Source organism: Heteronotia binoei, chromosome 8 (assembly GCF_032191835.1).
Source record: "Heteronotia binoei isolate CCM8104 ecotype False Entrance Well chromosome 8, APGP_CSIRO_Hbin_v1, whole genome shotgun sequence".
In the NCBI taxonomy this organism is placed as follows: domain Eukaryota; kingdom Metazoa; phylum Chordata; class Lepidosauria; order Squamata; family Gekkonidae; genus Heteronotia; species Heteronotia binoei.
This window is the reverse complement of record NC_083230.1, coordinates 93,256,224-93,270,116: the sequence shown is the minus strand read 5'-3', so window position 1 is coordinate 93,270,116 and position 13,893 is coordinate 93,256,224.

The following is a 13,893-nucleotide window of genomic DNA, read 5'->3' as shown; positions in this document are numbered from 1 at the left end:
AGCAACACTAGGGAAAGGATTTATGCAAGATCAGGACCAGCAGTACATGCCCAAAGATATGTTGCAGACCTGTTTCATGTAGTTTGGTCCTCAGGCAGCAAACCATTTTTCCAACACTGGATCACTGATAACTAGTTTAACTGGAGAAGCTAGGGATTGGAACAATCACCTGCACTTTTAAACACTTTTTTTTTTCTGGTGCTGCTTAAGTGCTTTGGTAACATCCATCACTATGAACATGGCAAGATGCTTATGTGGGAAGAGGGTAATGTAAGTAAGATATTTTGTTCAACAGATGTAGGTAAACATTTCTGAGCTTACAAAACTGGGAATATGGCAGCCTTCCTTAGCAAGGAATGCTGATGATGGCCCTGTCGGAGACCTAGAGGTAATGCTGCCAGGCTAACAGACAATACTGAACTTAAATATGTAGGCGCCATCAAATTACAAACAACTTATGGTGACCTCAGCAAGGGATGCACAAGGCAAGTGAGAAGCAGAGGTGGTTCACCATTGCCTTCCTCTGCAGAAACCTCCTTGGTGGTCTCCCATCCAACTAAAGACCCTGCTTAGCTTTCGACACCATCAGGCTATATCATGCTGCCTTCCATCTCATACTGAAATTAGATGGACCTTTTTTTTAACTTCATGTGAGCAGATTCCAAGGCACATGCAGCAGCTGGCAAGATGAATAAGAAACAAACGAGGGGGGAAGGCATCTACAGAAGACTTTGCCTTCGGCAAAGACTAGGGGAGCTTTCAACACGGACAAAATTACCACTACCCCCTGGCTAGTATCCGGTGACAAAGAACAGGACCTTCAGCTAATGTAGCTCTATATGTCTCAGTAGTTCCACCTAGAAGTATAATTAACTACAGAAGCCTATGCTCTTGGTTCAGGTCCTACTTTAGGTTGACATTTTATTTGGACACAGGAAAGCTACTTAGACATGGCCAAAATAGCAGAATTTAAAACTGTCATTATGTAGGGAAAAGAAAATGGAAAAAAAATGTCCTGTAACATGAAAAAAAAAATGCCAAGAAATGAGGCCAAAAATGAGTTTTATAACAACATAGTGTGGGGAAAATTTTTCTAAGTTAATCGTATTTGCAGATGCAGGGCTGGTCTTATATGGTCCTGCTGCCAAGCACACTGAAAGGTATGCGGCAGAAAGGGGGAGAGGATGAAATATTGTTTTTAATACTGTTAAGCCGAAGAGAGAAATTTTATGCTATTCAGATTTGTAGTCTGCCTCATCTCACAAAGGTGGGTGAGTAACAAGTAAAATGCCAATCAAAGGGCCAAACTGGTAGGCCTTACTAAGCTATGAACTTGTGTTCTTGTGCACTGCCTTTATATTTACAAGAAAAAAAAATCCAGGGGGTTGCACAGCAATAAAAGCAATTGCAACTGAAAATCATGCAACACTTAAGCCTGTTTCTTAATGCCAGTGAGACAAGACTACCATAGATCCAGGGGTTTAAATCCAGATGTCACTAGCATGTAGAAAACCAGTAACAGAGCCCTGATACAAATATTAAATTGAATAGGAAGATGAAGGCAGTGCCTTTCCTACAGTAGATTTTCTTGCAGGCTTTCTTATCACTTTTTTCCCTCAGCCACAGTCACTTCCAGGATCAGCGCCCAAATCTTTTATTAAATTAGCAGTTCAGCAGACTGAAGATAATTTAAGGCCCAAATTTGGATGTGATGTGTGATTCCAGATTAGACCTTCCACAGTTGAGTTTATAAAATGTCAAAACAGCTGTGTTGGCTGCTAACTGGACTAGGGAAAAGGCACCTTTTTACGCAATCTCAGACTCACCCCTCAAACTGTAATTAGCTCCATATAGGGTTGCCGATTCAAGGTTGGGAAATTCCTGTAGATTTGAAGGCAGGATTTGGAGACGGGAGGACCTCCTCAGTGGGGTGTAATGCCATGAAGCCCACCCTCCAAAGCGACCATTTTCTTTAGAGGGCTGATCTGTTGTCTGAAGGCACCACCAGGAGGTTGGCTAGGGTTGCCAGGTCTGTGTTGGAAAACACCTGGAGACTTTGTAGGTGGAGCCAAGAGAGCCCACCCACCAAAGCAGTCATTTTCTCCAAGGGAGCTGATCTCTGCCAGCTGGAGACCAGTTGTAAAAGTGGGAGATCTCCAGGGCTAGGGGTCCCAACCCTCCCGCCCTGGTGGGGGACCCCAGGATTTCCACCCTCTTCCCCCGCTCCCCCAAAAAATGGAAGCAGGGGGAGGGGGGAAATGGCGAGCCACTGCCGCCCCCTCCCCGCCCAGTGAAGCCGTAGGCGGCGGGCTCGCCGGCGCCCAGCAGCAGGAGGAGGCGGCGGCGGAGGAGCTGTCGGCCGAGGGCCTCGCTGGCGGCGTTGGCGCAGCAGAGGGGCAGCAGGAGCGCGGCGAGGAGATCGGGCGCGCCGGAGCAGTGGAGGCGGCGGAGCCAGGTGCGGCCCAGGGCGGTGAGGGTGCAGCACAGCCCCGCCAGCACCAGCATGGCAGCGCCGGAGGCCGAGGAGGAGGCCCCGAGCCCCCGGCCCTGCTCTCCATGCCCGCACCACCGCCCTGCTTCACCCAGGCCTCCAGCCTCAGGCGGCCGCCGAGGGGCGAGGAGGACGAGCGGGAGGAGGAGGGAGGGACAGCTGCTAGTGCGGCTGCGGCGCGGGAACCTGCGGCTGCGGCGTTTGTCACAGCCTTGATATTGGCTCCACCCCTAACATCTCCTGGCTCCACCCCCAAAGTCTCCTGGCTCCAAAGTCCCCAGCTATTTCTTCAATTGGACTTGGCAACCCTATCCAGGGCCCATCTAGAGGCTGGCAACCGGTTGGCAGCCCTAGCTTCATTAGGGAAATGTATTTGTTCCCATGCTGAGCTATTAGCATCTTTTTGGAAATGGGGTGGTGGTACAGGTCTAGAAAGTGGGCATGGTAGGAGAAAGTTAAATACTCCATCAGTTAAAGTTAAATTCTCCATCAAAAAAGCCATTCTCTTTGGAGTAGAGATCATAGCTCTTCTGCTTAGGCCCCAAGATTCTCTCATCACTCTGCATTTATGGGTTTTTCAATGAGATCATTCTCCACACTTCTGGGAAGGAAACTGCAAACATATCATATGCATATCATTACATGTATATATCACATTTGGATGCCATCTGTGTTTTGGGAGCATAACACAAGTCTGTTTACAAGATTTATATCCTGCCCTTTTCTCTAATCAGGGCCATCAATTAAAACAACATACTAAAATACATCATAAAACCAATTTTAATGAGGAGCCGGCAAATTAAAACACAAGGGAGAAAGGAGGGATCATTGCAGGAACACCAAACAAAATAAAATGTCCAACTCTACCAGTCAGGGGGCAGAGTCCAGAAGGGGCTTGCTTTCCAGCTTCTCTTTTTTCAGCATGCCTGTGGACAATGGGGAGGAGGGGGATATTTCTTCACCATTTTAAATTTATTATTATTATTATCATCATCATATTTATATCCCACTCTCCCCTAGCGGGCTCAGGGCAGGCAGCTAACAACAGTTAAAAACCACATAGAATATTAAAAACAATATACAATAAAATCAATCCACACATTTTAACCATAATATCAAGATGCATGTCAATGTTTCTGAATATCTATAGTTGCCCATTGGGATTGTCAGTGCTGTGGGACATATTTTTATGGCTCCTTCACTCCCTAGCCTCTGCCTGCCCGCTGACTTGGCTTCTTCCTTGGCTGTCTACGGGCAGATCTGATAAAAGAGTACTTGGGAATGAGACTTCCCTGAGCTGCCAGAAATGTGTCCAAGCCTGGTGATTGGCCTCCTGATCAATGGGCTGTTGTCTCTCCACCCTGCCATTTTTCCTCCAAGGTTTGAAAATCCTCTCCTAGCTCCTCCTCCTCATTCTTAGGGCTCTTTCCATAATTCTACAAGCTGTTTCTGGCCTGCTGGGCTTTTCACCTGCTCCAGAGAAGTCTCAAGTTAATTCTTCCTTCTCCTAGTTTTAGGGATGCCAGCCTGCAGGTGGGACCTGGGGATAGGGTTGCCAAGTCCAATTAAAGAAAAATCTGGGGACTTTGGGGGCGGAGCCAGGAGACTTTGGGGGTGGAGCCAGGAGACATTGGGGTTGAGCCAGGAACAAGGATGTAACAAGCATAATTGAACTCCAAGGGAGTTCTGGCCATCACATTTAAAGGGACAGCATGCCTTTTTAAATGCCTTTCTTCCATAGGAAATAATTAAGGATAGGGGCACCATCTTTTGGGGCTCATAGAATTGGACCCTCTGGTCCAATATTTTTGAAACTTGGGGGAGAGGCACTAGCTGCTATACTAAAAATCTGGTGCCTCTACCTCAAAAATAGCCCCCCCTAGAGCCCCCAATACCCATGAATCAATTCCCTATTATTCTCTATGGGAATCGTTCTCCATAGGGAATAATAGAGTGCCTAGTAGACATTTCCCTCCCCCCACGCTTTCTAAAGGGGGGGGGAAGGGCCTCCATACCAGGGAATCCCCCCTCCCTGCCCCCTCCCTCTCTCTCTCTCTCACACACAAATACTTACCGTACTTACTGTACAGGAAAAGAAAGGGAGGGGCCGTTCCTGTTTCCTGTGCAGCCTTAAAGGGACACATTTTAAAAACGGATCCCAAGCTGTAAAACAACATGATGCCTACAGGTATGTTCTCTCTCCCCCCCGCCCCCAGATTTTTTAAGAGCGGGGGAGGAGGCTAAAAATTTGGGGGTCCCCCGCTGGGGCGGGAGGGTTGGGAAGCCTACCTGGGGATCCCCCAGAATTACAGCTCTTCTCTAGATGACTGAGTTTCCCTGGAGAAAATGGATGCTTTGGAGGGTGGACTCCATGGCAGTGAACCCCATTGAGGTCCCTTCCTCCCTAGGCTCCATCCCCAAATCTCCAGAAGTTTCCCAGTCTGGATCTGGTAACCCTGCCCCCCCACTGGTGGTTGTGGGGGGAACCTGGCAACCCTACCCAGTTTCCTGTCACTTCCCAGTTTCCCCTTGCTGGTGTCACTCCAGCTTCCCTCTTGCTCATCCTCTGGAGGCCAAGGATGGTCACCTGAGGCTTCTGCTAGCTGGGTGTGGCCAGCCAGGTGAGGAGGCTGCCTGGCACTGCTGTGGCACGCTAGCCAGGCTCTTAAGAAGGAGGTAAGTGTGGGGGTGGGAGGGACTCTGTCCTTGGACAAAAGGCTTCATCTTCTGGTGGAAGACATGGATAGGAAGTATAAACAAATATCTCTGGGGAGGGAGTTCCATAAGTTTGGTGCAGCAACCAAGAACATCTTCCTTCAGTTTGACAGTCTGTGAGGTAATTTAGGGTGAGGGAGCAACTGGCCCAGTGTCACCCAGCAAGCTTTGTGGCTGAGTGGGAATTTTAACCTATCTCCTTACTCCTAGTTAGGGTTGCCAAGTCTGACTCAAGAAATATCTGGAGACTGGGGGTGCAGCCAGGAGACTTTGGAGTGGAGCCAGGAGCAAGGTTGTGACAAGTATGATTGAACTTCGAAGGGAGTTTTGGCCATCACATTTTTAAATGCCTTCCTTCCATTGAAAATAATGAAAGATGGGGGCACGTACTTTTGGGGCTCAAAGAATTGGACCCCCAGTCCAATCTTTTTGAAACTTGGGGAGGGCTTTGAGGAGAGACACCAGATACTATAATGAAAATTTGGTGCATCAACCTCAAAAACAGCGCCCCTCTGAGCCCCAGATACCTCAGATCAGTTTTCCACTATACCCTATGGGGATGGGTCTCCATAGGGTATAATGGAGTGCCCAGCAGACATTCCCCCTCCTGCTTTTTGATAACCCTGAAGTGGGGGGAAGGCCTCCAAACCAGGGAATTCCTTGCCTCCAACTGGGGATTGGCGAGCCTATTCCTAGTCCAGTGCTTGAACCATCTGAACCAGGCTGACTACCTGGAGCATTTGCACCTGTGCTTGGAAATTGTAGCAGACTTCTCAGTATTAGGGTTGCCAAGTCCAATTCAACAAATATCTGGGGACTTTGGGGGTAGAGTCAGGAGATTTTGGGGGTGGAGCCAGGAGAAAGGTTGTGACAACCATAATTGAACTCCAAAGGGAGTTCTGGCCATCACATTTAAAGGGATAGCACACCTTTTAAATGCTTTCCCTCCACTGGAAATAATGAAGGATAGGGGCACCTTCTTTTGGGGCTCATAGAATTGGATCCCCTGGTCCAATCTTTTTGAAACATGGAGGGTCTTTTGAGGAGAGGTGTTGGATGCTATGCTGCAAATGTGGTGCTTCTACCTCAAAAACAGCCCCCCCCCAAGCCCCAGATACCCATGGATCAATGCTCCATTATTCCCTAGGGGAATCAGTTTCCCTAGGGAATAATGAATGCCCAGCAGACATTGCCCCCGCTGCTTTCTGATGACCCTGAAGCGGGAGGAGGGTCTCCAAACCAGGAGATCCCCTGACGCCACCTGGGGATTGGCAACCCTACCCAATATGTATCTAACTGGTGAAACAGATGTATGCACTTATCCATGCATATCTATATATAGTTTCCTATATGGTTGATTTGATGTATATAGATTATTAGAGATGCATCTAATCAGAAATGACAAGTGGAGAGGGGGAGTATGACATTTCTGACTTGGTAAAATCAGGGTACCTCAGAGTCTTCCAGGTTTTAGTCACCTAGGGTAGTAGAGGACTCTCTTCTCCCTTCATTCTTAACTGTAACATTTACCTTCTGCGGAAGTCTTTTGGCTGCCCAATTAACCTTGGACTGTTTTCAGCAACTGCAAGATGCATACTGAAGAAAGTAAACTGAATGGCATTTCTACACCATTTTTTCTTGCTTCTTTTGAAGAAGAGGAAGGTATCCAAAGATTATCATGTATGTGCAATAGGAATGTCTACTGCAGATGCTGATCTAGGAGGATATAGTTGTGATTTAGGAGATATGACTGTAGACATCACACTAACCAGTAGCAAGTCAGGTTGGTCTGACAGCAAGATGTTAGTAAAAGTATTGATCTGAACTTCAGCTTTTAAACAGCAAATGCAGAATATGTGATGCAGGACATTTAAAACAATTTTCTGACATTGTTTGATTTGGTGTGCTTCCATTACACTTTTGCATTTCCAAAAAAAATTCACAGTAATACTGGGAATGTTATTCAGAACAATTTGCAGGTTAATGACCCATTTTATGCATTAATATCTGATACTTTCCTTTAAAATAAATCTCTATTGTGGTCCAACAGCTTTAATTTATGAGTTTAAAATAACAACAGTTACAAATCTGCAAGGTTTCTAATTCTGCCAGATTTCATATATACTAACTGTGGATGTGATAGAAAAATAATACAAATTATAATAATGTAATGGAAAGCTTCGAAGAAAATTTAACCAGCTGTCCTTTGTTTTGATTGTCAAAAGTCATTTGAAACTGGAAACGCAGTTTGTGCGTCTCATTTCGAGGCAGTTTTGTTTCACACAGCCTCTTTGGTGGCCTTTTTGGGGGCGCTGAGGGTTAGTGAATTGGTGGCAATCTCAAAGAGTGATGTTTCAGGTAGGGCATTGTTACTGAGGGATATTAAGTTGTCGGGGGGTAAGGCGGTTCTTACTATCCGGCGATCCAAAACGGATCAAGAGGGCATGGGGACTGTGCTGGAGTTGGGTCCATGTTCGGAAGTGGAGCTTTGCCCAGTTTCCGCATTGGCCGACTATTTGGCTGTGCGGGGAGGCTGCGAAGGGTTGTTGTTTTGTCATTTTGGAGGCAGCCCTCTGACAAAACATCAATTTTGGGCCGTAACGTCCAGGGCTTTAGCCTTGTTAGGGTTGTCTGGAGTGAGGTTTGGTACCCATTCCTTTAGAATCAGCGCGGCCTCTACGGCTGCTGCCTTGGGTTATCCTACTTCATCCATTCAGCATCTTGGCCGTTGGCGGTCTCAGGCTTACAAAGGTTATATTCGCCCTTTGCTCCGCTAGTAGTTTTTGATTAGGAGTAGTTAGTAGTAGGAGCTGGAGTAGTTAAAGTTTGGGTTTTATAACTTGTCTGTTTTTCCTTTTAGATGCTGTTGTTCCTGGCTGGAGGAGAAGAGTTCTCATCTGTGGGCACAGTTAACGTATGTGTTTTGGGCGGCACATCAAGCTCGGAGAACTGCTGTTGGCTCTCAGCTGGGGCTCAGCAAATATGTTATGGTTGAATGGCGGGGGTGCCGGGGTCTTCAGTGGCCTGGCTTGCTCCCCCTTTTATTTCATGGGTGTGTGGGCCCTCCTCCGCAGATATTAACTGTTCACCTGGGAGGGAATGATCTCGGGCTGATTAAAGGCAAGGGGTTGATCTTGCAAGCCCAAGATGATTTCAAGTACTTAAGGAACAGATGGCCTGGTACCATTATAGTTTGGTCGGCCATGATTCCACGCTTGGTGTGGCGCAGTGCTTGGAATCCAGCTGGGATAGAGAGGGCTCGTTACAGAGCGAATAAGGAGATTCGCAAGGTTTTGGAGGGTGGTTTGGACCACTATTTGCCCCATCCGGATATTTCTAGGGAATGTCCCGACCTCTACAGAGGGGATGGGGTGCATCTCTCGGAAAAGGGTAATATGCTTTTCCTGAGGGATCTGTTGCAAGGGCTTGTGTTGGCTTTGGGCCTTTCAGTGGGTGCTAAGCCCTAAGTAGAGACTTGGCCTTAGTTGTGGCAGGTTTTACGGGGTTTATGGCACCATGCGGCCTGGGGAGGACCGGTTAGCCTCCCCCTTTTGGGGAGTTAGGGGTCTGGCACGATCAACCTTTGGGTGTGGCCCGAGGTGTGTGAATGCAGACTGTCCCGGAGACTCAATTGGATGGGTGCCTTTTTGCTGAGACTTGCATCTGGTGTCTGGGCCCTCCGGTGCGAGCCTTCCTGTTGGGCCTGCCTGGTGGGAGCTGTGGTACACAGCTCCGGCTGGGGGGCCGGGTCTCTCGCCCGCTTAAAAAAGGCAGGGGAGCGGTCTGAGGAGACCCCTGGCCCTGACCTGGCTGCAGTTCGGTTGCCCTTGCCGTTGCTGTGTTGTTTAATAAAGTGGCCCATAGTTTCACCAATCTAATTGTGTCCGTCTCTTTATTGCGACTTGGGGGGGGCAAATATAAGTTGATGGGGTGTGAAGTGGCAGAGACTTACCAAGAGAGAGATCTTGGGGTCATGGTAGATAACTCACTGAAAATGTCAAGACATTGTGTGATTGCAATAAAAAAGGCCAACGTCATGCTGGGAATTATTAGGAAGGAAACTGAAAACAAATCAGCCAGTATCATAATGCCCCTGTATAAATCGATGATGCGGTCTCATTTGGAGTACTGTGTACAATTCTGGTCACTGCACCTCAAAAAGGATATTATAGCATTGGAAAAAGTGCAGAAAAGGGCAACTAGAATGATTAAAGGTTTGGAACACTTTCTCTATGAAGAAAGGTTAAAACGCTTGGGGCTCTTTAGCTAGGAGAAACGTCGACTGCAGGGTGACATGATAGAGGTTTACAAGATTATACATGGGATGGAGAAAGCAGAGAAAGAAATACTTTTCTGTACCTGTCTGAAGTCCCACCTCTCCTCGCCCTCCACACCCTCTGCAGGTTCCATCCCTTAAATCACCAGGAGTCTTCTTACCTGGAGTTGGCAACCCTGTCTCCTCTTTATGCCATGGTCGGACCACTTCGCCCTCAGGGCTCGTGTGGATGCTCCACTCCAAACCCATTTAGGCGACGAGCTTATTATGGCTCACCCACAGAGTCAGATGGACCCGGAGCGGTTCCAAATGGCACTACGGGATCCCTGGCCCCCTGGTGATTCTCTTGATGATCTGGTTGATACCTGGCATGGCCGGCTCTCCAGAGCCATTGATGAGATTGCACCTCAACACCCTCTGTGACCCCACATTAAGATGGCCCCGTGGTACACCTCGGAATTACGCCAGCTGAAACTAGGACTCAAACGGCTAGAGAGGCAATGGCGGCGTACTTGGGACGAAGCGACTAGAACATCTTATAGAGAGTTTATGAGGTTCTAGGAGATGGCAGTCAAAGCCACAAAGAAAATACACTCTGTGGCTAAAATTGCGTCTGCAAATTCGCACCCGGCACAATTGATTAGGACAATTCGGAATCTCACAACACTGCCACAAGGCAGGCCAAATGTTAAGGAATTAGAGATAGGTTGTGAGGCTTTTGGGAATTTTTTTGCAGATAAGGTCATGTTGCTCCTCCACAACTTACCCATCACATTAGATACAGTGTGCGAACTCGAGGTCCCGTGCCTGTCTTCCGGTTTGACCCTGGATTGCTTTGACACACTCAGCTTGGAGGAAGTTGACAGAATCCTCTCTACTGCACGTCCAACAACCTGTGATCTGGACCCATGTCCCTCCTGGCTAATTAAAGCTTGTCAGGGGGAGCTAAGATGTCCTATATGGGACATCATAAATAGATCCCTCTCGGAGGGCCTTTTTCCAACACCTCTGAAAGAAGCTGTGGTCCACCCCCTCTTGAAAAACGCTATATCAGATCAGACCGAATTGGCGCATTACTGGCCGGTCTCAAATTTGCCCTTTTGGGGCAAAATTATAGAGAGGGCAGTGGCGTTGCAGTTGCAGAGTTTTCTGGATGACGCTTCCACCTTAGATCCATACCAGTCCGGCTTCCACCCGGGCCATGGGATGGAGACAGTGCTTATCGCCCTCATGGATGATCTCCAGCGGCATCTGGATCGAGGTGGTTCGGCGGTACTGTTGTTGTTAGTCCTATTGGCTGCGTTCAATATGGTCGACCATCAGTTGCTGACCCGCCGCCTCGCCGACACAGGGATTCAGGGGCTGGCCTTGCAGTGGCTTTCCTCTTTCCTTGAAGGTCGGGGACAAAGGGTGGCGATTGGGGGAGAACTATCCCATCCCAGAGACACCTACTTAACTGTGGGGTGCCTCAGGGGGCGGTCCTCTCCCCAATGTTATTTAACATCTACATGCGCCCCCTTGCCCAGATTGCCCAGAGATATGGGCTGGGTTGTCACCAGTATGCTGATGACACCCAGCTCTATCTACTGATGGATGGCCAGACTGACGATGTTCTTGAAAATCTGGACCTGGCATTGCAAGCTGTGGCAGGTTGGCTTAGGTTGAGTGGGTTAAAGTTAAATCCAGCGAAGACAGAGGTCCTTTGCCTGGGCCGCGGCGGTCTAAGAGGGGAAATCTCCCTACCAGCTTTTGCTGGTGCGCCACTGGAAGCAGTGCGCAGGGTCAAGAGCTTGGGGGTGCTACTGGAGTCTTCTCTGACAATGGAAACCCAGATAGCAGCCACTGCTAAATCTGCCTTTTTTCATCTTAGGCGGGCAAGGCAGTTGGCTGCCTTCCTGGAGCGTGGCGACCTGGCAACAGTGATCCATGCAACGGTCACCTTGAGGTTATACTACTGTAATGCCCTCTACATGGGGCTGCCCCTGTGCCGAACCCGGAAACTGCAGCTAGTGCAGAACGCGGCAGGACAGCCAGTTTGGTGTAGTGGTTAAGTGTGCGAACTCTTATCTGGGAGAACTGGGTTTGATTCTCCACTCCTCCACTTGCACCTGCTAGCATGGCCTTGGGTCAGCCATAGCTCTGGCAGAGGTTGTCCTTGAAAGAGCAGCTGCTGTAAGAGCCCTCTCCAGCCCCACCCACCTCACAGGGTGTCTGTTGTGGGGGAGGAAGGTAAAGGAGATTATGAGCCGCTCTGAGACTCTTTGGAGTGGAGGGCGGGATATAAATCCAATATCTGCTTCTTCTTCTTCTATCTTAGGGACTGTCTCTCCCCATATGTTCCCCAGAGAGTACTGAGATCTAGCTCACAAAATCTGCTGAAAATCCCTGGGCCAAAGGAGGCCAAACTAAAAGCGACAAGGGAGCGGGCCTTCTCGATAACAGCACCTCAATGGTGGAACCAGCTACCAGAGGAGGTACGGGCCCTACGAGACCTTAAACAGTTCCAACAGGCTTGCAAAACCGTCCTCTGTCAGCTGGCCTTTTAAGGTGGAACCATTGCATCATCACCATAAAAACTATGTTTATACGCACATCAAGACTGTAGCACCATATTATGTTATATTGGGGTTTTATATTATTAACTTAAATGTTTTTTTTATATGTAATTGTATTTTAATTGCTAATCGCTTTGAATTTTATTGTTGTATCATTGTATGATGTACTGTCTTGTAAGCCGCCCTGAGCCTGCTTCGGCGGGGAGGGTGGGATATAAATTAAAATTTATTATTATTATTATTATCTGCGCCTCTGACTTCAGCTTTCCATCGCCTCCCCCTCCCTGCAGTCTTCAGCTAAGGAAAGGACAGTCACTCTCCACAGTGATGGGGACCAAAGCAGCTTATATCATTCTCTTCTCCCCCCTTTGATCCAAACCACAACCCTGTGAGGCAGATTAGGCTGAAAGTCTGTGACCAATACTCCCTCTAAACTGTGGAGTCTTGTGAGCCAAAATTCTGCTTTGTGAGCTATTGGCACTAAAGTTGTGAGCTACTGCACAAATTAGTTTGCTCTGGGGCCATTTTTCCTGAGCTAAGACACAAATGTGTGAGCCAGAGGCTAAACAACTGTGAGCTAGCTCACACTAAGTCAGCTTAGAGGGAACATTGTCTGAGACTGGTCTGAAATCACCCAGTTAGCTTCCACAACAAGAACCTGTGTCTGGCAGACTCTGAAGCCTCAATCCTATGCCCTCCTCAAACTCCACCACAGAATCTCCAGGAATTTTCCACCAATCTGGAACTGGCAGCTGTAGTTAGGACTGGACCCAATGAATTGTCCCTCAGAGACCTTTAGTGATACCTTTCAGACCAACACTCTCTCTCTAATAACGTTGTTGGTCTTAAGCACAGGACTTCAGTCTCTCTCTGTCTCTCACTTTTCCTCCCTATCTCTCTGTATCTGGCCTGCTGGTACAAGATGCCATTTCCCCCATCTCTATCTGTTTCCTTTCCGGAGGAGGATAGGGAGGTGTTCTCAGCCAATTGAGAGAAAACCTTCTCTCCTCCTCCCTTTCTCAGCCAATCATGTGAAGGATTTTTCTATGGCTCTTTTCCTTCTCCTATGTCCCTCAGCCAGTCAAGGGAAGGCTTTCTTTCTCTCCTCTGCAAAGCAGAATGACAGGTGGATTAGCCAATGGGAAAGTAGGAAGAGCCATAAACTGCCAGAACAAAGGTTGATTGCCTTTGACTGACAGCAGCAACTTGGCTGGCCAGCAACAGCCACTTGGGTGGGAGAGAGGAGTGGAGTCAACCAATGAGTTTTCCCTCAAAGGGCAAAATAGGACTTGGAAAAGCCTCCCTCACTGGCTTTTACTGAGAGAACCAAGCTTGGTTGCTTTTTACTGAAAGAAGCAAGGTTAGTTGTCTAGCAGTTTCCCCAGAGGGTCAATCCTCATCTGTCCTGGGGCCAGCAGTGGGTTGGGGTGAGGAGAGTCAGTCAGTGCAATGCAAGAGCAATTGATTGATGGTTTGACCAGTCAAAGGTTGATTTACCACTGGGGTGATGTTGCTTTCACAATGTTTTCAGACTTTTTACAGGGTGGTTTGCCATTGCCTTTCCCAGTCATCTACACTTTCCCCCCACCAAACTGGGTACTCATTTTACCGACCTTGGAAGGATGGAAGGCTGAGTCAACCTGAGCCAGCCACCTGAAACCAGCTTCCGCCGGGATCGAACTCAGGTCATGAGCAGAGTTCAGACTGCAGCTTTATCAATCTGCGCCATGGGGCTCCTCATATATATATAATATTCTAGAAAATTCAGGTGAATTTTAAGTTTGTAGCCAAGATCAAATGAGTTTTCCACTTAAGTTTATTTCTATTTCTTTTAAATATTTTCCTTTGCTCATGTA